Source organism: Pongo pygmaeus, chromosome 19 (genome assembly GCF_028885625.2).
Source record: "Pongo pygmaeus isolate AG05252 chromosome 19, NHGRI_mPonPyg2-v2.0_pri, whole genome shotgun sequence".
NCBI classification, from domain to species: domain Eukaryota; kingdom Metazoa; phylum Chordata; class Mammalia; order Primates; family Hominidae; genus Pongo; species Pongo pygmaeus.
This window is the reverse complement of record NC_072392.2, coordinates 73,584,344-73,610,306: the sequence shown is the minus strand read 5'-3', so window position 1 is coordinate 73,610,306 and position 25,963 is coordinate 73,584,344. Positions and strand designations below refer to the sequence as shown.

Sequence of the window (25,963 nt, the reverse complement as noted above, 5' to 3'; positions counted from 1 at the left end):
GCCCCCTTAACAGAGCCTTCAATTCACTCAATACCTTTTCATAGAATCTGAAAACTTCTGTGTTACAAGAAGCAGCTCTGAGGTGAAAGGTTGTATCAATTAAAAGTGAATTTGCTGCAAATAACAGAAAATTGAGATCAGTAACTTAAACTAAAAAGGGACATATTTTTCTAACGCAACAGGAAATTCAGAGGGGGACAGATCTGGGCTGGGCATACTCCATGATGGTGCCAGGGAGCAGAACTCCTGCCTTTCTGCTCCACCATCCTTAGAAAGTGGCTTTTGTCTTCACACCTTTAAGATTGCTCCTCCACATCTAGGCATCCTGTCTACATTCCAGACAAGGCAGGGAGGACAAACGGACAGCTAAGTCTGTCCCTTTTTATCAGGAAACTGATAGCTTTTCCAGAAACTCTATTCAGTAAATGTGTGTTTTCATCTCGTGGGCCAAAACTGTGTCACTTGCCACACTCTCTGAAAGGGAGTCCATGAAATTTAACTTTGAACTTGGCAAAATTGGATTCTTTTCAATAAAGGAAGAAGAATGAATATTGGGTAGCAGAATGACCTGCCACAAAAGGCACAAAATGGTGAAAGAAAATAGAAAATATTGTCCAAAAAGTGTTTTTTAAAAAAAGATGTGGACAATTGTTTTTGCAAACATTCAAGAAGGAGATTATTCCCTGTGCAAACACTTTCAGAGAATAAAAAGGTAGAAAACTTAGTTCATCTTACAAAGCTAGCATAACCCTGATACCTAAACCTAATAACAGAAAACACACACTAAATAAACAAATTAATTAAAACTGTATACCAAGCTAACTTATAAGCTGACAAAAATTCCATGCTTTTCTCATTCTTGGTTTCTCCTTTGTTTTACTGCTGCACATCCTCTATTGCTGTTTTTTTTTCCAGGAACATTACCACAAGGAGTCTATAGGAAGTAAACTTCCTTAGTCCTCATGTGTCTTAAAGTGTCTTTGATCTGCCCTCTTAACCAGTAGACAGTTTAGCTAGGTATTGAATTCTAAGTTGAAAATCAGTCTCTCTCAGAACTTGGAAGAGATTGCATCATTGTCTTTTGTCATCCAATGCTGCTAGTGAGAAGTCTGGTGCCTTTCTGATTTTCATTCCTTTATAGGTGATTTTTTTCTCTCTGGAAACTTTTAACATCTTCTCATTTTCCTAAGTATTCTGAAATTTCTAAATCTTGTGTGGTTTTTTTTTTTTGCTGGGGGCTTGAATCCTGTTATTCTGAAGACTGGAGTGTTTTGTGTCTAAAAAATTCTGTTCAGTCATTTATTTGAAAATTCTCTCCCTTGATTTCTCTCTTCTCTCTGAAATCTTTATAAATCAAACATGGACCTCCTTATTGATTTTTTATGTCTCATATATTATCTGATAAAATTCTGTTTCTTTACCCTTTTGCTTTATTTTCTGAGAGATTACCTTGACCTTAACTTTCAACATTTCCAATGAATTTTAATTACATTTTTCTATGTCTGGGGCTTTTGTGTTCTCTAATTGTTTCTTTTTTCATATCACTACTCATGTTTTACAGATTCAGTGTCTTCTTGAATTCTTTTTTTAAGTTCTATTCTACGTATGAATTGTCTTTGTTTCCTCAGAGGTCTTATTTTCACTTTGTTTATCTTAGTCTCTCTATTTCATATTTCAGGCTTCCTCAAATAGCTCCTGGCTTATGGTTGTCCATTCATATTTAAGAATGAAGCAGTAGAAAAGTTTCCTGGAAGCTCTGTGTACATGGATAAGAGGAGATGAATGGCAGGCTTTGTTTCCACGTAAACTGATCTTTATGCCTTGAGATTTCTAAATGTCAGCCTGCAATGTGCTTTGCTCTCAGATGCCACCTTAAAACTCAGCTATCCTAGTCTTCCTCAGGCAGTTTAATTTCTTTAAAGAAGAAATTAGGGGAAGGAGCAAAATGGGGGACAGAGCAAATATCTGCTGGCTGAACAGTTTGCATATAAGGGTCAGGGAAGTTAACTGTTCCATTTGTAGACTTCCAATTAAGCGCCCCCTTTTCAGCCACATATCCCTTTCCCACCCTCCATTGCACCTAGCACATCCAAGTCCTGAGCTTCTCTGGGCCTCTGCGGGTGGGTCAGCTCCCTCTTTGGCTGCAAACCCAGCCATGTGCATTCCACACTGCAGCTTCCTCTGTCCTACTTACTCAGTCATCATTCCCCATCGAACCACTTCTCCAGAAATTTGTTGGGATTTCTCTTGTCCACAGGTGCCCCCTCCCAATTCAAATTCTCCTTTGGAAGCATTGATATGTTTATTATTTATTACAAAGACATTTCTGGAAGAGGTAAAGATAAGCCCATGTGCATTTAGTCAACCGTCTTGGATTGGAAGTCCCACCGACCTTGTAATGAAGGCTGGTGGGCATGGGTGTGTGCTTTTACATAGACAGACCTGAGCAGACTGTGCAGTCCTTCTAATCAATGACACATTTACAAGAAACTCAAAAATATACACAGAGATGGAAGGAAAGCTTTTTTTTTTTGTTACATAACACATTTCAGTGTCTGTTGATTATAACATATTTTAAATATGAAACTAAAATTATACATGTCCCTAAAGCACCTCCTCAGAACCCTAAAAATTTTGTAGAATATACTGGGAAAACCACTGGCATGATTAAAAAAAAAGAGCATGGAGTTTAGAGTCAAACAAACCTGATTCAAATCCTGGTTCAACCATCTGTTCTCTCCAAATGTTAGTTCCCACATCAGTACCTACCTTCTCAGATTGCTGTGAGGATTGTGATAATATATATGCAGAGCACCTAGCACAGAATCCAGTGATTAGTAAGTGCTCAATAAATGCTCATTGCTATTCCTCCTTCCCACTCCATACTAGACTACTCACTATGCCCCACCTCGTTAATGCTATTTCCACCTCCCCTCTTCTGTACCTCTTGGGTCTCTACTTGTTCTTCAAGGTTCAAATCAAACATCCCCACATTCACAAAGTCTTCTCCAACCTTCCAGAAGAGTACCTGCTCTTTCTTCTGTGTCCGCCTGACACCTGTTCACACCTCTGCTGTAGTTCCAATCTCTCTGCAACAAAGAGAGCTTTGCACACACCTATCCCTCTGGTAGAGAGGGATTCCTTAAAGGGAGTGTCCTGATCTGATTCCTCATATTTCCCCTGCACCCAGTCCTATAGCTAGCACACAGTGGGCAATCAATAAGTATTGGAATCTAATTGAGTTGCAGCAAGCTGTACTGGATTATGAAGATCCCAAATCCACTGCCAGGCAGAGATATGAAAGCCAAGCTATCATGGCCAGATGCGGTGGCTCACACCTGTGATCCCAGCACTCTGGGAGGCTGAGGCAGGTGGGTCACTTGAGGTCAGGAGTTTGAGACCAGCCTGGCCAACATGGTAAAACCCCATCTCTACTAAAAATACAACAATTAGCCGGGCATGGTGACATGCACCTGTAATCTCAGCTACTTGGGAGGCTGAGGCAGGAGAAATCACTTGAGTCCGGGAGGTGGAGGTTGCAGTGAGCTGAGATCGCACCACTGCAGTCCAGCCTGGGCGACAGAGTACGATCCTATCTCAAAAAAAAAAGAAAGAAAAGAGAAAGAGGAAGGAAGGAAGGAAGGAAGAGAGGGAAAGGGAAGGGAGAGAGGGAGGGAGGAAGGAAGAAAGGAAGCCAAGCTATGACCCAGACAGACAGATTCTAACTTGTCCACAACGCAAACACTTTGTTCCTTTCTTGCAGGAGCTTCTGAGCTGCTGTCATGACCTCTGTAGCCAACCCTGCCACTTTGCCAAACACAAGTAAACACGTTCCACCCCACGAGACAGATCCTTGGTTTGGCTTGGCCCTTGCCCCACCCCATGAGACACAGTCAGAGGAGGAAAGACAGTTAGACCAGACAGAGCTCACCTGGAATTCTGAGAACCCACTGGGTGGGGATGGAATTTTTCATTCTCTAGAATGACGTTTAGCTCTGGGGCAGGGCTGGGGCAGGATGCTTTCTCTGTTCTCTTTACCGCCTTGGGCAGCACAAGTCAGAAGAAAACACCTCAGGCCTTGAGCTTTGCCTTCTTCCTCCCTCTACCTTCGCCTCCCACCCAGGCAGCGTTAGGCCCATTAGTCAGACAAATATGGAGCTAAGACACAGTCTGTGAGCAGGATCCTGTTCTCAGGCCTCAAGCAGAGCCAAAAGGAGGAAGAGCATCACCCACACTGGGAGTCACAGGTCTAATGAAGAAAGCAGGACAGGAAGAATCCCTGTCCTCAAGGAGCTTCTCATCTAATATGGCGGTGGGTGGGAGGGCAGGGAAACAAAATAGAGTCCCAGGCTTCAAGTCGCTCCCAGGCTGATGTGATCCAACCCACACTCAGGAACCACCCAGTCCAATATGGGAGACAGTACACGTGCACACAAGTGTCATCCAAATTGAGAGGATACAGCACCAGTCACTGTGCCTACTGTGTCCCTACTGTGTGCTAAGCATGTTACGTAGGGGTATCACTTATAAGGCCGTCATGCAAATGGTCCAGTCTCAAAGCTGTGTTATCATCAAGGATGGCAACCAGGCTGGGCGCAGTAGCTCATGCCTGTAATCCCAGCACTTTGGGAGGCTAAGGCAGGAAGATCACTTGAAGCCAGGAGTTTGAGACCACCCTGGGCAATATAACAAGACCCTGTTGCTACAAAAAAAATTGGCTGCAGTGAGCTATGATCTCACCACTGCATCACTCCAGCCTAGGTGACAGAGCAAGACCCCATCTCAAAGAAAAAAAAAGAGAGAGAGAGACGGAGAGGACAGAGAGAATAGCAACCAAAAAATAATAATTTCACAATAACTCTGTTTACTTGAATTTCTTAAACTTGACTACAAAGATTCATGGATCATAGCGATGCTTCTCAAATCTTTCTCCCACCCACTCTCTTCCCTCACCCATTACAGCTGCTCAAACCTCTCTCCTCCCTCAGTCTTGCTGCTGATCCTTCTTCCCTCTCTCTCTCTCCTCCCGGTTCTATATCGCCTATGCCTAAGGACTATTCCAATAAATCAGCACCTTTCTTAGAGGGTAAGGGAGGCGTGCACGTGCACACACACACACACACACACAATTCAAATAGGCCAAGTCAGGATTTTCTCTGATGAGCAGAGAGAAGGGAAAGACTGGGATGGAACACTCACCCCCGGCCAATGGCTTTCCTCCTGCCACACATACATTATCTCATTTGATCCTCACAACCACCATATAAGGTTGATGCTATTATCCCTATTCTACCTATGAAAAAACTTAGATTAGCAAGTAATGCTTGACCCAGGCCATGCCATTAGTTAGCAGTGGAGCAGGGACTTGAACCCATGTCTGCCGAAAGGACAAATATCCTTGTCCTGGCAGGGTATCCAGAGTGAAGGAGTTGGGTGACTCAGGGCTTGGAGAGAGTGCTTTGTGGAAAGAAATCTTCAGGGTGTGGTGAATTCTTCTTCAATACCTCAGGATATGTATGTGTTTGTGTCTGTGTGCATCTGGGGACGGGGGTGACCTGACCACAGGGAGTTCTTCTCAGCCATGCTCCACTTCCTACAGCTTGGGAGGACATTCCCTGTGGAGCCAGTCATCCTGGGGCAGCTCAGGGAGGACTGTGAGGGCACCCTCCACAGCGGGGAGGATACATGGGGACTCTCCCTGGGGGTCAGAGTGGAGCAGGGAACTCCAGAAGCCCGAAGGCAGGAGACTCCTGGGGGCCAGGCTGAGAGTATGATTCGCTCATGGCATCTTGTTACGGGAACAGAAAGCTTCCGTCTCCTTAGAGCCTCCCTTCAGCAACATGAAGCTGGAAGGGCAGAGCGTGGCCCCATTTTACAAGTAAGAAAACTGAGTCCCAAAGCAGTTCCTCCACTGTAGAGGAGACAGGGCTAGGCCTCAACACAGACCCTCTGACATCCCGCCACGCCCCACACACAGCCTAGGCTGCCAGGAGGACTCCACAGCCCTGCATCCCACCTCCACTTCCCCAGGCCCATCCGAAACAGTGCCTCCTTCTCTCCTTCCTGAGGCCACCAAGCGACTCTTGTCCCTGGGCTTTGAGTCCTTCGGGCAGACCCAGAGGAATCTGTCCTGCCCGCTATGTCCTGCTGGGGTCTGGCAGGAGAAGACACTGTGTGAATGGAGGGATGCAGGCGGCAACAGACAGGCTGGGGTAAGAGAGGGAGTGCTAGGCAGGAGGCCTCGTGACCTCTTCCTGCTCCACCACAAACCAGTACCCTGGGTGGTCTTGGGGAAGCCGCCCTCCCTCTCTGCCTCTCCCTCCTTCATTGCATAGGAGGGGGTGGGGACACATCAGGCTGCATAGAACCCAGGTGTGGGGGGTGCAGGAGGATGGAGAGGGCTGGACGGCTAGGGCGCTAACCCCCTCCCTCAGTGCCCACCTCCACCAGCACCCCCTCCAACTGGATTAGCCTTGACCTACCTGTTGTATTAGTCTGCACTTACTGGTAAGCTTCTGTTTGAAGAAAGGATTCTGGCATCCACCTTCTTTCTTACAAATACCTCTGTATGGCGTCTGTTCATAATCCTGTTCTGTTGATTGTTATTAAATAAGGATTTTCCTGTACATTTAGGAGGAGGTTCCAGAGTAAGGGGTGGGAATGAGCTGGGGGATTCACTACTTCACTACTCCTGGATCCCCCCACCCTGCTATTGGTACTGGAAGTATTCAACACATGGCTTCCCTTTGAGACCACCTCCATGGGACGCCTCCCCTGACCCTCACCCCCCAAATATGTAAACCTTCTGAGCTTGTTGCCTATTTTACCCCAGTGGTTCTGCCCAATTTGGTTTTTTTGTTTTTTTGTTTTTTTCTTCGATATGGAGTCTCACTCTGTTGCCCAGGCTGGAGTGCAGTGGTGCCTTCTCGGCTCACTGCAACTTCTGCCTCCTGGGTTCAAGTGATTCTCCTGCCTCAGCCTCCCAAGTAGCTAGGATTACAGGTGCACGCCACCACACCTGGCTAATTTTTGCATTTTTAGTAGAGACGGGTTTTTGCCATGTCGGCCAGGCTGGTCTCGAACTCCTGCCCTCAGGTGATCTGCCCACCTCGGCCTCCCACAGTGCTGAGATTAGAGGCGTGAGCCATCACACCCGGCCGGTTCTGACCAATTTGGATGCGACTCCCAAGAGCTTGTTCCTCAGTCCTTCCAGAAGGGGGTGTGTGTGGGATATTTCTGAGGCCCTCAAAGGCACAGGCTGCCCCCAGTTCCCTCCGATCTTCCTATAGACCCTCCTGCTTCCCTGGGTCTCAGTTGGTCTTTTTGCTTCACCCACACCTTGAAGCCTGTGGAGCTGCTCCCAGCTGTTGAGGACTCCATTTAGAATGCCTGTTAGAGATCAACTGTTTTTCTCTTCCCCTAAACTCTGCTGCCTCCTTTAAAGCTCTACAGTTCTGTGCTATACCATCCAAAGTCTGAGAGTGCTGGGATGCAGGGGGCAGATGTCCTATTCTCCCAAGAGCCCCTTGATGTGATCTTAGGAGGTTGGGTGGACACCAAAGTGTAGTGAGACCAGAGCAAGGAAAGGCTCCTACTTCAGGTCCCAGCTCACATTGGAGAGGGTCCTCCCCTTGGCAGGAAGGCAGGGACTGGAGCAGGTGACTGTGAGCTCCCAGTCCTGGGGACCAACCATGGGGCTGCCCCAGATGCCCTGGTGCTGGTCAGCAGAGTCTCTTTCCATCTGAACTTCTGCTGACTAGAAGGCCGCTCTTACCCTGTCTGTGCAGTTCTGTTGCAGGTCTATAAAGCAGACCCAGGAGCCCAGGCCGGGGGCAGAGGAGGGAGCCAGACACTGTCAGGAAACAGCACTGCTGTCAGTGCCCCCGGGAGTCAGGAAAGCCAGTCTGGAGAGCACAAGCTGACCTCCATGAGCCCCCAGCAGTCCCTTAAACCTGGCCCCATTTCCAGTCACAGCAGAGAGTACGCCCTGGGGGGAAGCACCCTCAGGGACTGTGTATACTCCCCACAGCCAGGGCGTGAAGCCCTCTAGACAGTCCTCAGCAGCAGGAAACTAGTTGGGGAGGCAGCTGGAGCCCCACAAACCCACCCCACAACCTGCCACTCCATATAACAGGAGGATCCCTCAGAGCCCTTTGATGGGCAGAGGGGTGGCGGGAGAGTGGCTGGCAACAAGCCTGTGGGTGAGAAACCCTCCTCAAGGCCCTGGAGGAGCCCTAATCACCAAGCAAAGAAACATCCCCACCCTGCCCTCAGGGAGCTCCCACTCCAAGGGGGAGACCCAGGCCCTACTTGGGGATGGGGATGCGGGGATAGGGGTGGGGACTCAGGCTTGCTCACTGAGACACCCCAGGGAAGGGCGCAGGCCTGCAGGTGGAGGGCGGAGACTCCATGAGTAAGCAAGTTTACAGAGGAATGCACTTCCAGGGAAAATGAGTCAGAAGCAGGAAGAGGAGAGTGAGAGCCCAGTCTGGATGCTATCGTCACCTGACCTACAAGGCTCGGCTGCCCCAGGCACTTGGGGAGACCCCTGTTCCCTCTCACACTCTCAGCCCTACTATAGGCCCCGGTGAAATGCAGGGAAGATCCCTGTAGCCAAAAGTCCTATAAATGATGGTGAGGAGTCAGGGAGGAGACCCTAATGAATCCTCTCCCAGTGCCCCGTTTTCTCTTCTGCCTGGAACTCAAACAGTATTTGCAGGAAAGCACCCACTGAAGGTGCTCCTTCTTCCTCTGGGCATGCACTCCAGGACGCATGCTTGCTATTTGAACCTCCCTGAGCACTTCGCACTTTCAGCTTGGCCAATCTGCCTCCAGCTTGCACTCCCAGAAAGACAGAGCTTCCTAAAGGCAGAACCCAGCCTGGCTCTCCGGTCTTTAGAGTCATGGTGTTTAAAAGTGTTGAATGAACAAATTCAACTCTACTGTATTGGACTATATTGGACTGTACTTACTAAGTACTGTATTTCTCAAAGCCAGTCATGTGCCTGTATCTCCACCACCACCACCCTAGACTCCTGCCCTCTGCACTTGATCAGCTCCCCAACCCTTTAGCCATACCACACCCAGACGATCTTTCAAAACACAATGTCTTGGGAGGATTGCTGGATCCCAGGAGGTCAAGCCTACAGTGAGCTACGATTGTGCCACTGCACTCCTGGGTGACAGAGCAAGACCTTGTCTCAAAAATAAACCAAAACAGGGCCGGGCACTGTGGCTCACTGCTGTAATCCCAGTACTTTAGGAGGCTGAGATGGGCAGATCACGAGGTCAGGAGATTGAGAACATCCTGGCTAACAGGGTGAAGCCCCGTCTCTACTAAAAATACAAAAAAATTAGCTGGGTATGGTGGTATGTGCCTGTAGTCCCAGCTACTCAGGAGGCTAAGGCAGGAGAATCCTTGAACCCGGGAGGCGGAGATTGCAGTGAGCCGAAATAGCACCACTGCACTCCAGCCTGGGTGACAGAGCGAGACTCTGTCTCAAAAATAAATAAACAAAAACAAATAAAAAACAACAAACACAATGTCATCACGCTTCTACAAATGTTCTGTTGCTTCCCACTGTTCTCAAGGTAAATCCAAAACCTCTAAGCTGGTGCACTGGGGCTGGCCCCCAGGTGCCTCTCTGGCCTCCTTGTTGTAAATCCTTCTGTCTTTGTCCACCAGCTGCACTGAGTTTTCTTCAGCTCCTCAACAGGACCACTATCACTCACTCCTACCCCAGGACCTTTGCACCTGCAGTCTCTTTCATCTGCAAGTTCTTTCTCTCTCCTTTACCCTTCTTGCCTGGCTGGCTTTGATTGTATTCAGATCTTGGATTAATTGAGGCAGCTCTCCCTGATCCCCTATAGGCATGTGCCTTGTTACACATTCTCAAGGTAACCTTGACTTTTCCTTCATAGCCTCTTTCACAGTCCGTAATTAGACATCCGCATGGTTATTTCATCAATGTCTACCCTCCATCCTCATCCCCCGTCCTGTCCCAAAGACCATCAACAGGATGTGGACCGATGCCCAGGCCCAGCCCTAGCACCTGCCCCCCAGGAGGCTGGAATCAGAAGGACACAACTGACCTAGAAAGGCCCCACACCCCAGGAGCCTGAGATCTGGGAAGTACTTGGCCCAAAAGGGCAGCCCCACCCTGTGCCGCCAAAGTTGCAAGAGGAAGAACTGGGGCTCTGGGTATACTTACCTGGAAAGAGAAAGCTGAGGAATGTTTGGAGAGAGAGATAAGACAGCCAGAAAGCAGGAAATGAGCTGCAGATAGCTGTTGGCTGAGACAGGGGAGTTTAGAATTAAGGCTGCAGATCAAAGCCACAGGAAGTGGGCTGGTATTTTTCAGTAACAGAAAAATCTGATAGAAGCCACACTTTCCTGTCTGGGTGGGGCAGGCAATTCATTCACTCATTCATACATATTTGTTCCTATCATATGGTCATTCAACAAATACCGATTGAGAACCTTTCTGGGTGCCAGACACTGTGCAGTGCCCTGGGGGACAGCAGTGAGTACAAGTGAATTAAGTCCCTACTCTCCTGAATTTGCAGGCATCTACCTTGTTGTCTAGACCTTTTTCCCAACTGCCAGCCTATAGTCCATTTAGTGAGTCACAGCCAGCATTTTTTAAATGCGATACAGAATGGGATAGAAAATATCAGTGTAGCCCAAGCAGTGAGGATAAGCATTCAGTTATACATGTATTATGTGAACTGGGTCCTGGCATAAAATGTATTTCTTCCTGTGGTTCATAATCAGAAAAGTTTGAGAAACATCATTCTAAGCATTATTTAAATAATTTCAAGGCTGGGCATGGTGGCTCACACCTGTAATCCCAGCACTTTGGGAGGCCGAGGCAGGTGGATCACCTGAGGTCAGTAGTACGAGGCAAGCCTGACCAACATGGTGAAATCCCATCTCTACTAAAAATACAAAAAAAAAATTAGCCGGGCGTGGTGGCGCATGCTGGTAATCCCAGCTACTGAGGAGGCTGAGGTAGGAGAATCGCTTGAACCCAGGAGGCGGAAGTTGCAGTGAGCCAAGATCGCGCCACTGCATTCCAGCCTGGTCAACAAGAGCGAAACTCCGTCTCAAAAAAAAAAAAAAAAAAAAATTCATAACCGGAGTCAATGATAGGGAGCATGAATAAATATACAGAGTGCTACAGGAGGTTAGAACAGTAGGGCCCCAACTGGTCTGGGCTGGGGACGGTGGTCAGGGATATCTTTGCTGCGGAGACGATGCCTGAGCAAGAAGGGGGCAGGGAGGGGGAAATGGAGGCGTGCTAAAGGAAGGATCGAGGAGGAGGTGTGAACTAGTACTGTGTCAAGAGGATGGCTTGGCGAAGGAGCAGTCAGGCAGAGACCCACATGTGCTGCACGCGCCATCGGGGAGGAAAGCACATGGAAAATTGAAGAGGAAGAGGAGGAGAGACCTGAGTGACTGCAGTTCACAGGGTAGAGGGGAGGGTGGCGGGACGTGGAGGTGGAGAGGTGGGGAGGAGCCTTGTGAAGCTTATTGAACAGTTGGGTCTCGATCCTAAAAGCAATGAGAAGCCACTGGTGGGTTTATTCATTCGTATATCCAACAACCGCTTGCTGAGGAATCCCTTCCCCCGGCATCCTGGTGCTGAAGACACAGAGACGAAAACACCCTGAAGCCACTTCCAGGCCAGTTGAGAGTCAAGACATGCTGGAAACATGAAGAAGCAATCAAGACAGGAAGCAGTCAATGCAGATGCGCATCCTACTGAAGGAAACCAGTGTTTTAGAATGGGTTCCCCAGAAGCAGACTCTGAGACAAGGACGAGCATGAGATTCATTGACTTGGCAGGTGATCCCAGGAAGCACTGTAGGGAAATGGAAGAGTGACGTAGAAAAGGGGAGGAAGCCAATAGAGGAGGACTGACAAGCATCTGTGGGCAACAGGGAACTCAAACGCAATCCCACTGGAAGCCCCTGAGAGATGGCAGAACACACCTACGGGAGGGGAAGATGGAGTTTTCATCATCCAGTTCGCATCTGTCACTGGCTGAAGGCTGCTCCTGGCGTCATCAGCTCCACGGCACTCCTAACCTGTCCCATGCAGAGGACAGACAGCCTGCTTCTGTCTTCAGAGAAGGCCTCTGGCAGAACTGCAGGGATGCAGGCAGAAGCCTCAGCATGTGGGGGAATGGCGAATGTCAACAGTGGATGCACAGGGCACCAAAGTCATCCTGTGCAGCTTCCAGAGCATTCTGTGGCCCCTTAACTCAACTGTATTTGATGTAGGATGATGAGCCCCAAATATCAAACTACAGCCCTAACTTTTCTTTTGGCCTCCAAATCTTTATATCAACTCTTCCTCAGACATCTCACTTTGAATGTCCCATGAGCACCTCAAATCATCAGGTCCCCAAACTTAATGCATATGCATCTCCATCCTCACCATTAAACCTACACACCTCCCTTTTCCCTACTGGGATGGATGGTGCCCCAATTATCCAGTCACTCAAGCCCAAACCAGCTAAGCACAATCCCTCAATCCTGTTACTTCTCTCACTGCCCAGCCTTAGGGTGCCTCCCCTACCCCACCCCATCTCATCCAGATCACGGTATCAGCTTTCCAGATGTCCTCCCCACCCCCATCATGCCCTCGGTGGGGCAGCCCAGGCAGACTTTCCAACACACAGATCTGGTTGTGTCCATCCCCTGCTTGAAATCTTTCATGCTTCCCAATGCCTCGCCAGCCTAACATCCCCGCACCATCATTGCCACCATGCCACTTTGTATTATCCAACTCTTCCAAATTATTCCACATTTCCCTGCCACATGTTCATTCCTTTGCACTTGCTGAGTCTGCTGCTTTTTGTTTGTTTATTCAGACAGGATCTCACTCTGTCACCCAGGCTTGACTGTAGTGGCACCATCATAGCTCATTGCAGCCTCAAATTCCTGGGCTCAAGGGATCCTCCTACCTCAGCCTCCCAAGTAGCTAGGACTACAGATGTGCACCACTGCACCCAACCTGAACCCACTTTCTAAACTCAATGACCTCTGCTTTTGTCCACCTGGCAAATAACCCTTCTCGTTGTATCTCAGCCCTGCCTCCTCTAGCAAGTGGGAGCACGGAGGTCCTGATTCCCTCCGTGCTCACACTGTGCTGCTCACCTCCTCCTCTGCAGAGCAAGGACATCATGAAATAGTCATTGTTAAACTGCAGGTCTGCCTTCTCCACTAGACTGTGAGCTCCTCCTTCAGAACAGGGACATTATTTTATTTTTGTTTCCAAAGCACCTTAGCACAGAGCCTGCCCCCAGGAATCCCTCCATATATGAAGTGACTAGGCTAAGGTGACCCCACTGGACAGTGTCTGAACCATGATGGCACTCATTCCCACCTTCTCTCCTTCTGCTGGATAGAGCCACCCAGTACAGGTGACATGTGCCTGTTAAGGTGAGGGACAAAATAGAGCAGTGCTTCGTCTACCAACATGGCACTCCTAAACCCTCCCAGCAGGGTTGTAATAGGGGGGACAGGGTGCACCAAACCATCAGTGACCTCTCAGGTTGGACGCAGTGTCACACCAACAGACAGGTGTGGAACCTGGGCAGAGCGAGGAGATTCTGTCCCACTGGGCACTAAAGACAGCCTTGGCCTCGGGGACCCTGCATTCTATCCATGTGGGCCAAATGGCCAGAGAGCATCTGGAGCTAGATCTGCTATCTTCCTGGGTGATAAAAGTCAGGAAGATCTTCTAGATCTTCACTTCAGGAGCCTATTTTTCAGGGCAGTTTAATTCCACATTGTTTGTTCTCTGCTCTGCAGATACCTAGGAATTCTGTGCCAGGAACCAAGCTGAGAAACTCAGCTGAGGAAACCATGGGAATCCCATTTGAAGATTCAAATGGAAAAGCTGCTTCTCCTCTCTGAGCCTCAATTTCCCCATTTGTAAAATGGTAACTTGTACCCAAGTCCATTCCAGCTCAAAAATACTATGATTCCTTTCTTAACTAGGAGAAGTTAAGGAGAAGAAAACTATTATTTCAACTGTGATCTCACCAAGGAACAAGTCTGAGGACTGAGTCGGGGGCCAGTGGCATGGTGTGGAGCACTCAGCATTCGGGGATGACCACCCTCTGCCCAGCCTCTCCCCTGGTACCTGTTACTCTAGGGGAGTCCCCTTCTCCTTTCTTGGTTTCCTTGTCTGTAAAAGATAATGATGCCAGCCACACCAGAGGACCACCGTAAGGAGAAATGCAATGTATTATATAAAGTGCCTGGAGCGGGCCCGGCACGGTGGCTCATGCTTGTAATCCCAGCACTTTGGGAGGCCCAGGCAAGCGGATCACGAGGTCAGGAGATTGAGACCATCCTGGCTAGCATGGTGAAACCCTGTATCTACTAAAAATACAAAAAAAAATTATCCGGGCATGGTGGCGGGCGCCTGTAGTCTCAGCTACTCGGGAGGCTGAGGCAGGAGAATGGCGTGAAACCCGGGAGGCAGAGCTTGCAGTGAGCCGAGATTGCACCACTGCACTCCAGCCAGGGTGACAGAGCAAGACTCTGTCTCAAAAAAAAAAAAAAAAAAAAAAAAAGTGCCTGGAGCAGTCCTTGACCCATAGCTGATAAACCATTATCGACGTAGTTTCCTTTCCCTGGGTAACAAGTGCTGGGCGCCTCCCCTGCTCAGCCTGCAGAGCCTGGAGACCAGAACACTCTACTCTCACTCACCGTCTCCGTCCACCCCAATCCGTGGCTTCCCTCCCCGTCAAGCTCAGCTCCTTGCCCGAGTTGGTCCAAAGGCCAGAGTGGACAGATGAGCGTGGTTAGCCACAGGCATGACCACCCAAGACCCCATGACCCGAGTGGCAAGCCTGAATCCACACCGAGGCCTGAATCCACACCGAGGCCTGGGGACCAAGTCCAGTGCTTTTGTCACAAAATAGCAGACCCCATGCGATGCAGGCCCAAGGGCTCACTGCCTACTCGCTGTCCAGCCATCTCCCTCTGTCCCCAGGTGACCCCATTGCATTCCTGTGGTTTGGGGTTTGCTGGTGTGGCGGCGGCGACTGAAGTTTTGGCACCCTCCAACCAGTGAGTGGGGATGGGGCTCCAGGGGCCAAATTCCTCTTCAAATGAGATTCCCGTGGTTTCCTCAGCTGAGTTCCTCAGCTCGGTTCCTGGCACAGAACTCTGAAGCGTCTGCAGAGCAGAGAACAAACAATGTGGAATTAAATTTCTCTGGAAAATAGGCTCCGCAAGTGAAGAGCTAAGCATCTCTTTGGGCTTGGGTCCGATTGCTCTGCCCCGTGCGAGGATGGACTCCCTCCGCCCTCCAGGCACGGCGGTTGAGCAAGTCCAACTCCTTCCCCCCACCCACCACCTCTCCCCACTGTCGGACCTCAGAGCTGTCACCAGAGACGGGCTTTGGCTTTTCCCAGACTCTGCTGAGGCACCCTGACCAGAGACAGCTGGGATCCCCAAAATAGGAGCATCCTCCTGGGATGGGGTCACACCAACTCCAGCTCTGTCTGATGTTGTCGCCACTGCCAGGCAGGATTCAGGATCAGGTTGCAAAGACTAGGGGACATGGTGAGACAGGCTGTCTCCCTGGGTCCCCAAGCCTCAGCGGCATATTCTAAAGTGACAAACCCCAAGAGGCATGGAGGAGAAAAAGACAAAGAGGTAAAGTCACCAGCTGACCTCTCCCAAGCCCCAGCCCAATACCATCTTAGATCCTGGCAGGAAAGGCCCCTGGACATATGGTTTATCCGTACAATGGAATGTTATTCTGCCTTAAAAAGGAATGAGCTGCTGAAATGCGCTCCAGCATGGAGGAACCTGAAGTCATTATACTAAGTGAAAAAAGCCAGACACAAAAGGCTGCATCGTGTGTGACTCCATTTATATCAACTATCCAGAATAGGTAAAGACATAAAGACAGAATGCAGATTAGTGGTTGCCAGGGCCTGGAGGAGAGGGAGATGGGAGTGACTGCTTAATGGGTATAGAGTTTCCTTTTGGGGCTATAAAAATGTTCTGGACCGAAATAGAGGTGGTGGTTGCACAACATTGTGAATATATTAAATTCACAATGGTGAATTTGATGTCATACATATTTTACTACAATAAAAGGACAAAATGAAAGGCCCTTGGCCTGGGTCCCCGGCTGTAGAGGAATTCTCCTCTGGTCACCCCCATGGAATGAAGAATCTGTGGGTCCAAGTGGATGTCACCAGAACCACAGCCTCCCTTCTAGACCATGCATTGCCCAGGGAGGACCATGATATTCCTGCCCAAACAGCCCTGAAACTCTTCTCCAGGTTAATTTCCCCAAGGCAAGTCACAACCTGGGCCCAAGGGATAGCTGTTTGAAGGAGAGCAGTTAGAATTTGGCTTCTCAGGGCTCTTCTGTCCCCCAACTTCTGGTGCAGGATGAAGCCAGGAATGAGAAGACAAGAAGGACCAGACCACCAGCGAGGGACTGGGATCCAGGGGCCAGCCCTCCCCAGGCAGCTACCTCCTGGCACAGAACTCCTAGTTGTCAGAGAATTATGAATTTGATCCTGGCCTTCACAGTCATTATAAAAAAAAAAATCAAGCTAGATGGATAGAACATATTTTATTAACAGTTTGTAAGCTTGACTTATGACTTTTGAATATTTAGACTTATAGTATGTATTCATCTTCTACTTCTATATAAAAAATGACCACAGATTTAGTGGCTTAAAACAACACCCATTTATTAACTCACAGTTAACACGTGGCTCCAGGGATGCCGTGTGCAAAAGGGCTGCCCCATGTTGTCAGTGACAGTAAGCCAAACCCCAGAAAGGAAGACAAGGGTGGGCATGCCGCGGTGGGGCCAGGGAGGTGTGAGAGCACAGCATGTCCTCTTACTCAGCCACCGGGCTCAGCAGGAGGCTTGACTCATCCCATGAGCTCACCTTGGGCCTAGGGCCATGCAGGATCGCACACGAGCTGGCCGGGGATGTCCTTCTCCTGTCCAATGTCTGGACAGACGGTCCCGCAGCTTGGGTTATTGCTGCACAGGTACCGATGCCTCCAAGAGCAGCCCTGCACTTCCCCTCCTCCAAGGACAGTGAGAGGTCCAGGAGGGTAAGCCCAAGGACGGTAGCGCCCAGCCCCCCGCCTATCTGTTTCTGGGCACAGATGGCTGATTTTCTTTTCAGATCTAACTGAGGTGTACAAATCAGCAAATTATGTCCCAAAGCCAAGAACAAATTCCTTGGTTCTGAGAGGCCCACATAACTTACCCCTGGTCACAGTGATCTAGACTTGGTCTGAGAGGCCTGGCTCTGACGTGAGGAAGGAAGGGAGTAGGAAAACAAAGAGGCATTCTAATCAGAACCACACCTGTTCTTGGGCTTACCCAGTGCTGCTCCCCAGAGAGCACAGAGCAGAGCAGATGTTGAGGTTCCGGCCCTGAGTCCAGGGAGACAGGTATTCCTAGGGCCACAGGACCCTATACAGGGGTGGGGCTTGCACAGGCTACCCTGCATCACCTCCACATCCACACTGTCAGGGTCCAGGGAGGATCGTGGAAGGCAAGCACCTGAGTTTCAGTCTGGCATTATCACCCCATTGGCAATGGGGCCCATAGGCAACCCCCACACTAAGCCTCAGCTCACCTGTCAGTCCAATGAGGTTACACATACATACTCCAAAAGTACCGCGGAATGCGGAAAGAAAATTTTAGAATTCATATACATGTATTTGTATCTAAAAGTAAGAAAGAGGAAGGGTGCAGTGGCTCATGCCTGTGATCCCAACACTTTGGGAGGCCAAGGCAGGAGAATTGTTTGAGTCCAGGAGTTCAAGACCAGCCTGGGCACCATAGTGAGACCCCCATCTCTACAAAAATAAAAAAAGAATAAATTTTTTGTTAAAGAAAGAAAGAGGTGGGGCATGGTGGCTCAAGCCTGTAATCCCAGCACTTTGGGAGGCCAAGGAGGGCGGATCACCTGAGGTCAGGAGTTCAAGACCAGCCTGGCCAACATGGCAAAACCACATCTACTAAAAAATACAAAAATTAGCCAGGCGTTGTGGCAGACGCCTATAATCCCAGCTACTCAGGAAGCTGAGGCAGGGAGAATTGCTTAAACCTGGGAGCTGGAGGTTGCAGTGAGTCAAGATCACACCACTGCACTCCAGCCTGGGTGACAGAGTGAGACTCTGTCTCAAAAAACAAAAACAGAGAAAGAGGGAGAGAAGGAAGGAAGGAGAGAGAGAGGAAGAAGGAAGGAAGGAAGGAAGAAAGGGAGAAAGAGGCCGGGCGCAGTGGTTCACGCCTGTAATCCCAGCACTTTGGGAGGCCAAGGTGGGTGGATCACGAGGTCAGGAGATCGAGACCATCCTGGCTAACACAGTGAAACCCCGTCTCTACTAAAAATACAAAAAATTAGCCAGGCGTGGTGGCGGGCACCTGTAGTCCCAGCTACTCAGGAGGCTGAGGCAGGAGAATGGCATGAACCCGGGAGGCGGAGCTTGCAGTGAGCCGAGATCGCACCACTGCACTCCAGCCTGGGCGACAGAGCAAGACTCCGTCTCAAAAAAAAAAAAAAAGAAAAGAAAAGAAAGATAGAAATAAATAAATAAATAAATTCAGGTCAACTAATATTTAACATACAGATTGACCTAGGCACCCTCACTCGGTCTGTTTGTCGGCCAATTGTGTCCCCTGAATTAGTCACTCCGTCAGGCAGAGAACTTGAGGGCCATACTCTCACTCTGTTGCTCACTTTCAAAGTATTGTGACACATTGATGTCTGCATATCCCAGTTTATACTGCCTGATTCAAACTAAATTAGCCCTCCTTCAAAAAAAAAAAAGGATAAATGGCCTAAAAAGATTTCTGCAAAGAAACCGCAAGAAAATAGCAGAAGATCGCCTCATTTGCCATATCACAAAGGAAGAACAAGTATTGCCTATTGAGTGCTACAGTAGAGATTTCCAAAAATGAAATCTCTTTTCATCAGGATAAAGGTGAAGTTCAGCCAAGTTATCAAGGAAGCAACTGTGGGGGAAGGAAAAGAATATGACAGAGCATTTGAAAATAAGGTTTGAAAGTGTTCCTATTGTTACATGATTTTGTGGCTGAAAACCTCATGTGTTCCCAAGATCTTTCATATCTGCCCTTCAAACAACGAACTAAAAAAGAAATGTTTAATTTGCTTAAAAATCTTCTAAATGAAGAGTTTGAGTGGGTTTAAAATCCATTTGCTGAAAGTATTAAAATGCAACATATTCCAATTTCTTTGCAAGAACAACTGATTGACATGAGAGAAGATGGAAATTTGCAAGCCAATTTTGAACAAAACCTTTGCATAATTGGTGGATGAAATTGAAAATTGAAAATTAATGTCATGATTTAATGAGCTGAGCCCACAATGCACCCCATCCGTCTGGATCTAGGTATCTTCGTGAGGCCTTCTTTTCAGCTGTGACAACCATTAAAACTGAATATTGAAATAAACTGAATTTAGAATGAGACATTCAAATCACTGTTCCACAAAGTGTTTTCAGATTTCACAAACCAGGATTTTCAAAAATAAACAAGCATATTCAATCATGTTGCTCTCATTGTGAGAACAAAAGGGTTTTAATTAAATGAAATGCCATAAAATTACTTTTAAATATATCATTGAAAAAGATTCAATGTATTTTTTCTTCATCTTTATTTAAAATTTTAGAATGTATATAATATAGTTTATACATATACGTATAATGAGCATAACATATTTTATAATGTACATATATTTTTATAATGTAAATACTAATATATTTATGTATATAATTTGTAAAGTTCCATGTACGTAATGTTTTTGGTTTTTTTTTTGAGATGAAGTCTCGCTCTGTCATCCAGGCTAGAGTGCAGTGGCATGATCTTGGCTCACTGCAACCTCCACCTCCTGGGTTCAAGCAATCCTCCCACCTCAGTCTCCCAAGTAGCTGGGATTACAAGCGTGCACCACCACATCCAGCTAATTCTTATATCTTTAGAAGAGATGGGGTTTCACCGTATTGGCCAGGCTGGTCTTGAACTCCTGACCTCAAGTGATCCACCCACCTCAGTCTCCCAAAGTGCTGGGATTATAGGCGTGAGCCACCACACCTGGCCTGTATATCTGTAATTTATAAACAAATAGTTATTAGGGTGCCTGGTCAACATTTTTTACTGATGGGATGTGTGAACAACAGAGTTTGAGTCTGAGGATGTGGCAGTGCCTGAGGGGCCCTCCAGTCTGGGGTTGGAGAATGCATGGAGCCACCCTGACCTGGATGTAAGCCTTCATAATAAAGATGGTCCTGAATTGGGCTTTACCTGCCCTGCAGAGGCAAGCCATTGACTAGAGCTTCAGGCATGTGCGTGTTATTATTATTATTATTTTGAAATAGGGTCTCACTCTGTCACCCAGGCTGGAATGCAGTGGCACCATCATGGCTCACTGCAGCCTCAGCCTACCTGGGTTCAGGAGATTCTCCCACCTCAGCCTCCCAAGTAGCTGGGACTACAGACAGGCACCACCATTCCCAGCTAATTTTTTTTAAGAGATACGAGAGTTTCACCATGTTGCCCAGGCAGGTCTCAAACTCCTGAGCTCAGATCCATCTGCCTCAGCCTCCCCAAGTATTGGAATTACAGGTGTGAACCACTGCGCCTGGCCAGGCATGTGCATTTTATAGCTAGGGGGGTCAGAGGTCCAAAAGCGTAAGACCTGAGAGCAGCCCCACTGGAAAGACCATCACCTCCTCCCCTGGAAAAAGAAGGACCTCTCTCTCCACTGCTCCTCACCCCTCCTACGCAACAAGAGAAGGAAAACTTTCCTCCAGCTCAGAGGGACTTCACAGGCCCTAAAAGGGTAACTCTCTTTCCTGGAGTATCACAGTAAATTGGCAATGGAGACTAAGTGTGAATTCAGACACTCAGAGCACCAGTGCTGAGCTTTTACCTGCTCTGTTCTCTCTTGATCCCGAGCCCGGTTTTTGGTTACCAAAATTCTCACTATCCTCTGTACTGTAAAGTCCTCCCTGCTATTCATTTTAGATTTGCATGTTGCAAATAAAGCCTAGAATGCTCAGGAGGCTAAACACTCAAAGTCAATTATCTGCTCCACTGAGGCAAAGAACATCTCTGTCCAATCTTTTGGGTCTGTCTTAACCCCAAAGAAGAGGGACTCCCAGAGAGCAGTAAAGTCTGCACCTCTGCTACCTTCTCAGGGGGCTCAGCACCTCCCTGAAGCAACAGGACCTCCCTAAGGCACACATATGTTCATGTCATTCCCTCCCTGGCCTTGCCCTGCTTAAAGGCTCCCCGTGTATCTCCACGGCCCACCACAGAAAATTCCCACTGCTCAGGCCAATCTCTACCCTGGCCCCACCCATTCGCATCAGTCACCTTCAGGAAACAGAAGCCACACTAGCTAGTGTAAGCAGAGAGGAATTTCATGCAGTATTCTGTCCTTAGAAAATGATCAAAAGGGCTAGAGGAGCAAGCTGCACTGCAGGAAAAGCTCCCAGAACACAGAGGCCGAGCAACCCACCTGGGAGTCTTGCCCTCTGGTACCATCAGGAGAGTAAGGAATCAGGAGTGGCCGGGCACAGTGGCCCACGCCTGTAATCCCAGCACTTTGGGAGGCCGAGGCAGACGGATCACTCGAGGTCAGGAGTTCCAGACTAGCCTGGCAACATGGCGAAACCCCGTCTCTACTAAAAATATTTAAAAAAAAATCCGGGCATGGTGGCGCACACCTGTAGTCCCAGCTACTCGAGAGGCTTGAGGAGAATCGCTTGAACCCAGGAGGTGGAGGTTGCAGTGTGAGCTGAGATCGCGCCACTGCACTCCAGCCTGGGCAACAGAGTAAGACTCTATCTCAGAAAAAAAAAAAAAAAAAGAATCAGGAGCCGCTCAGGGTCTGTGGACTTCAAGAACCATCATCGTAACTGATTCAGGAAGTTGTTTCAGCAACGAGCTCTTCATGTCCACAAAGCTGAACACTGGATGTTAGAAAACAGCTGCTAAAAAAAATACCCAGTGTCGAGCTGGGCGCAGCAGCTCAGGCCTGTCATCACTGCAACTCGGGAGGCTGAGGTGGGAAGATCAGTTGAGGCCAAGAGTTTGAGACCAACCTGGACAACATAGCGAGACTTCCATCTCTACAGAAAAATTAAAAGCTTAGCTGGGTGTGGTGGCATGTGCCTATAGTCCCAGCTACTCAGGAGGCTGAAGCAAGAGGATTGCTTGAGCCTGGGAGTTCGAGGCTGCAGTGAGCCATGATGGTACCACTGCACTTCAGCCTGAGAAACAAAGCAAGACCCTCTCCCAAAATAAAAAAAGAAAATAAAAGGGAGGCAAAGGGAGATTAGACAGACAGAAGAGGAGAAGGAGATGTGAACACAGAGACTGAGACTGGAGTGATGCGGCCACAAGCCCAGGAATTCCAGGACAGCCACCAGAAATTTGAAGAGGCAAGGAATGGATTCTCCCTTTCAGTCCCTGAAAGGAGCATGGCTCTGTCCAATTTCAGGCTCCAGACTGTGACAGAATAAATGTTTGTTGTTTTAAGGCATCAGGTTTGTGGTAATTTGTTACGATAGTCTTGGGAAACTAATAAAACACATCTTAAAAAGTAAAAAGAAGCAGAGGAAATTAATTTTAATAATATTTTTATTTAACCCAGTATCTACAAAACAGCATCATTTCCACACACAATCAATATAAAAAATTACCGAGCCAGCATGGCGGCTCACACCTGTAATCCCAGCCTTTTGGGAGGCCGAGGTGGGAGAATAGCTTGAAGCCAGGAGTTTGAGACCAGCCTGGGCAACATAATGTTACTGCATTTCTAAAAAAAAAAAAATTATTCAATTACTATTGAGATACTTCATATAATTTTTCATACTGACTCTTTAAAATCTGAATTGTATTTTGCACCCACAGCACATCTTTGTTTAGACTAGCCACATTTCAGGCGCTCGGTATCCACACGCGACTAACGCTGACAGAAGATGGCTCAGCTCCAGCCTTTTGTAGGCCTCTTGGTTGCACCAGGCTGAGATTTGGGGGCCTTTCTGTCTATGAGTCATACTCTGCCACGAACAGTGTGCTCCTTGCAGGCAGGAGCCTTGTCCCATTCATCTCTATATCCTAACATCTGAATGCAGGGGCACTTAATAAATTGTTGTTTTTTGTTTGTTTGTTTGTTTGTTTGAGATGGAGTCACTCTGACACCCAAGCTGGAGTACAGTGGTGTAATCCCAGCTCACTGCAACCTCCACCTCCCAGGTTCAGAAGATTCTCCTGCCTCAGCCTCCCGAGTAGCTGGGATTACAGGTGCCCACCACCATGCCTGGCTAGTTTTTGTGGTTTTAGTAGAGACGGGATTTCACCATGTTGGCCAGGCTGGTCTCAAACCCCTGATCTCAGGCGATCTGCCCACCTCAGCAGTGTGCCCTCCCAAAGTGCTGGGATTACAGGCGTGAGCCACCACACCCAGCCAAATAAATGTATTTTGAATGAATGAGTAATGTGGGTTCTCTACAAGAAAAAAACTCAGTCAAAAATTACATTTCTTAGTTTCTTTTTTTTTTTTTTTTTTTTTGAGATGGAGTCTTGCTCTGTCACCCAGGCTGGAGTGCAATGTTGCGATCTCGGCTCACTGCAAGCTCCGCCTCCTGGGTTCACGCCATTCTCCTGCCTCAGCCTCCTGAGTAGCTGGGACTACAGGCGCCTGTCACCACGCCTGGCTAATTTTTTGTATTTTTAGTAGAGATGGGGTTTCACCGTGTTAGCCAGGGTGGTCTCGATCTCCTGACCTCGTGATCCACCCACCTCGGCCTCCCAAAGTGCTGGGATTACAGGCGTGAGCCACTGCACCCGGCCATTTCTTAGTTTCTTTAACTGATTTTCCCTCTCCCTTAGTGAGAGACATGCAGAATACATCAAAATATAGGCTGGACTTTTTTTTTTAAATCTACTTGGAATCCCTTCTCTCAGAAGAGTAGATATAGGACAAGGTGCCCCCGTCAACTAGGGAAATAGTGTATTTTGAGGTTGAAAAGAAATGCTGTGAATAGGCTTATATCTAGCAAAGAAATTGAATTAATGATTAATAACCTTCCAAAACAGAAAGCACCAGGACCAGACAGTTTTACTGGTGAAATCTACCAAAAATTTGAGGAAGAAATAGGACCACTTCTCTACAACCTCTTTCAGAAGATACAAGCAGAAGGAACACTTCCCAACTCATTTTATGAGGCCAGCATTGCTGAAACCAGAGATATTACAAAAGAAAACTAGACACCAATATCACTCATGAACATAGATGCAAAAATCCTCAACAAAATGTTAGCAAATTGAACCCAACAATGTATTAGAAGAATTATACAGACCCAGGCATAGTGGTACATGTCTGTAATCCCAGCTACTCCAAAGTCTGAAGTGGGAAGATCACTTGAGTCCAGGAGGTTGAGACCAGCCTGGACAACACAGCAAGACCCCATCTCAAAAAAAAAAAAGAATTATATACCATGACCAGGGGGTTCATCCCAGGTATGCAAGGAGGGCTCAACATTCAAAAGTAAATTAATGTAATCTATCACATCCATAGGCTAAAGAAGAAATGTCATATCTATAGATGTATAAAGAAATGTCATTCCATCCATCCCTTGATGATCATGGCAAAGGGCAGTGATGTGGTGTTGGGCAGGGTTTGTGAAGCAGCTGGGGCTAAAATCACTGTTCTGAGACCATCTTAAGCTAAAGGAAGCAGCTGGGTGTGAAACAAAACAGCCAATCTGCCAAGAAAGACCATAACCCCGAGGTATGGGTCTGTAAGGCTGGAGGGCCCCCTGGCCCTGAAGAACCACTGCAGAGGCTATCCATACCAGCCCCAGGGGAGATGGCCAGGGTTACCCCGGAGTTGCCTCAGTCTCAGCCCAACACTACGCCCTACCGTAACCTGCCCCTTCCACTCAAGAAACTCACCAGTTGCCCCGCCCACTCTCCCACAATCCTGAGCCTCAGCCTCATGGGGGAAGCCGCCATGTCCAGTGACATCCACTCCAGGGCAGGAGCACCACATTTTTCATCCAAAGACATAATTGCTCACCAAGCCATGTGCCAACAAGGCTGCATGGACACCTAGGGACACCTTTTATGTCACCATCAGGAACGGGCACCTTATATAACTTTCCATAGCTTTGCTCACCGGCCTCCCATGCACTAGCTCACCACGCCTCAGTGAAACCCCAGGGCATCAAAAACTGTAAGGCCAGAAGCCCTTCCACTGGGCATAATGGGGGCATGGGGCAACCCACCCCTGAGATTAGCCTACTGGGATCACCATGAGTCCCTGGGCTGGAGACTTCGCCAGCTCCCTCACTTCAGACCAGCGCCCCCAGACCAGGCTCTGCCATCAACGCCCTCCCCTCACCATGTCTGAACACCCCCTTACAACATTCTAGGACCCCTGGCCCCTCTAGAACAGGGAGAGAGTTGGAACCATGGAGAAGGAGCTATCAGACCAGACTTCTGGGCTTCCTGGTCTCACCCTCCAATGTCCTCCCCTCAGGGAACTTCCACCCTGGGGCACAGACCAGACGAGGGACAGAGATAGCCCATGAGTGAAGGAACAGCTATAAGCCCCTTCTCAAAGCCCTCCAGACACTTCAGCCTCCTTTCCTTGAGTTAGAGGCCCCATCCCAGGCTAGAGTCATTACTGTAAAAGGAGAGAAAGAAGAAAAGACAAGCTCGTGCCTAGCCTTACTTCCAGTGGGCCCCTACCCTGTGTCTGTTGCAGCATGACCCAGCACAAAGGGGGGCTGCAGAGGGTCTCCTGCTCACTGGCATCCTGCTTTGTCAAGGCCCTCACTCTCTGCCAGCTCTGCCAACCCATGGCCTCTGCCCCAGCCAGCACCTGAGGAGTGCCCACTGCACACCTTGATC

At 48.3% G+C, this 25,963-nt stretch overlaps 1 long non-coding RNA gene across 1 annotated transcript; it reads right to left on the bottom strand.

The window, feature by feature from the left end:
• Positions 1-769: 769 nt before the first annotated feature.
• LOC129017378 (uncharacterized) lies at positions 770-10,277 on the bottom strand. Its single transcript, XR_008495062.2, has 3 exons — positions 10,212-10,277; positions 6,483-6,621; positions 770-3,089 (listed from the first exon to the last, which is right to left on the bottom strand). It is a non-coding gene; the product is annotated as an uncharacterized LOC129017378 (long non-coding RNA).
• Between the last annotated feature and the right edge of the window lie 15,686 nt (positions 10,278-25,963).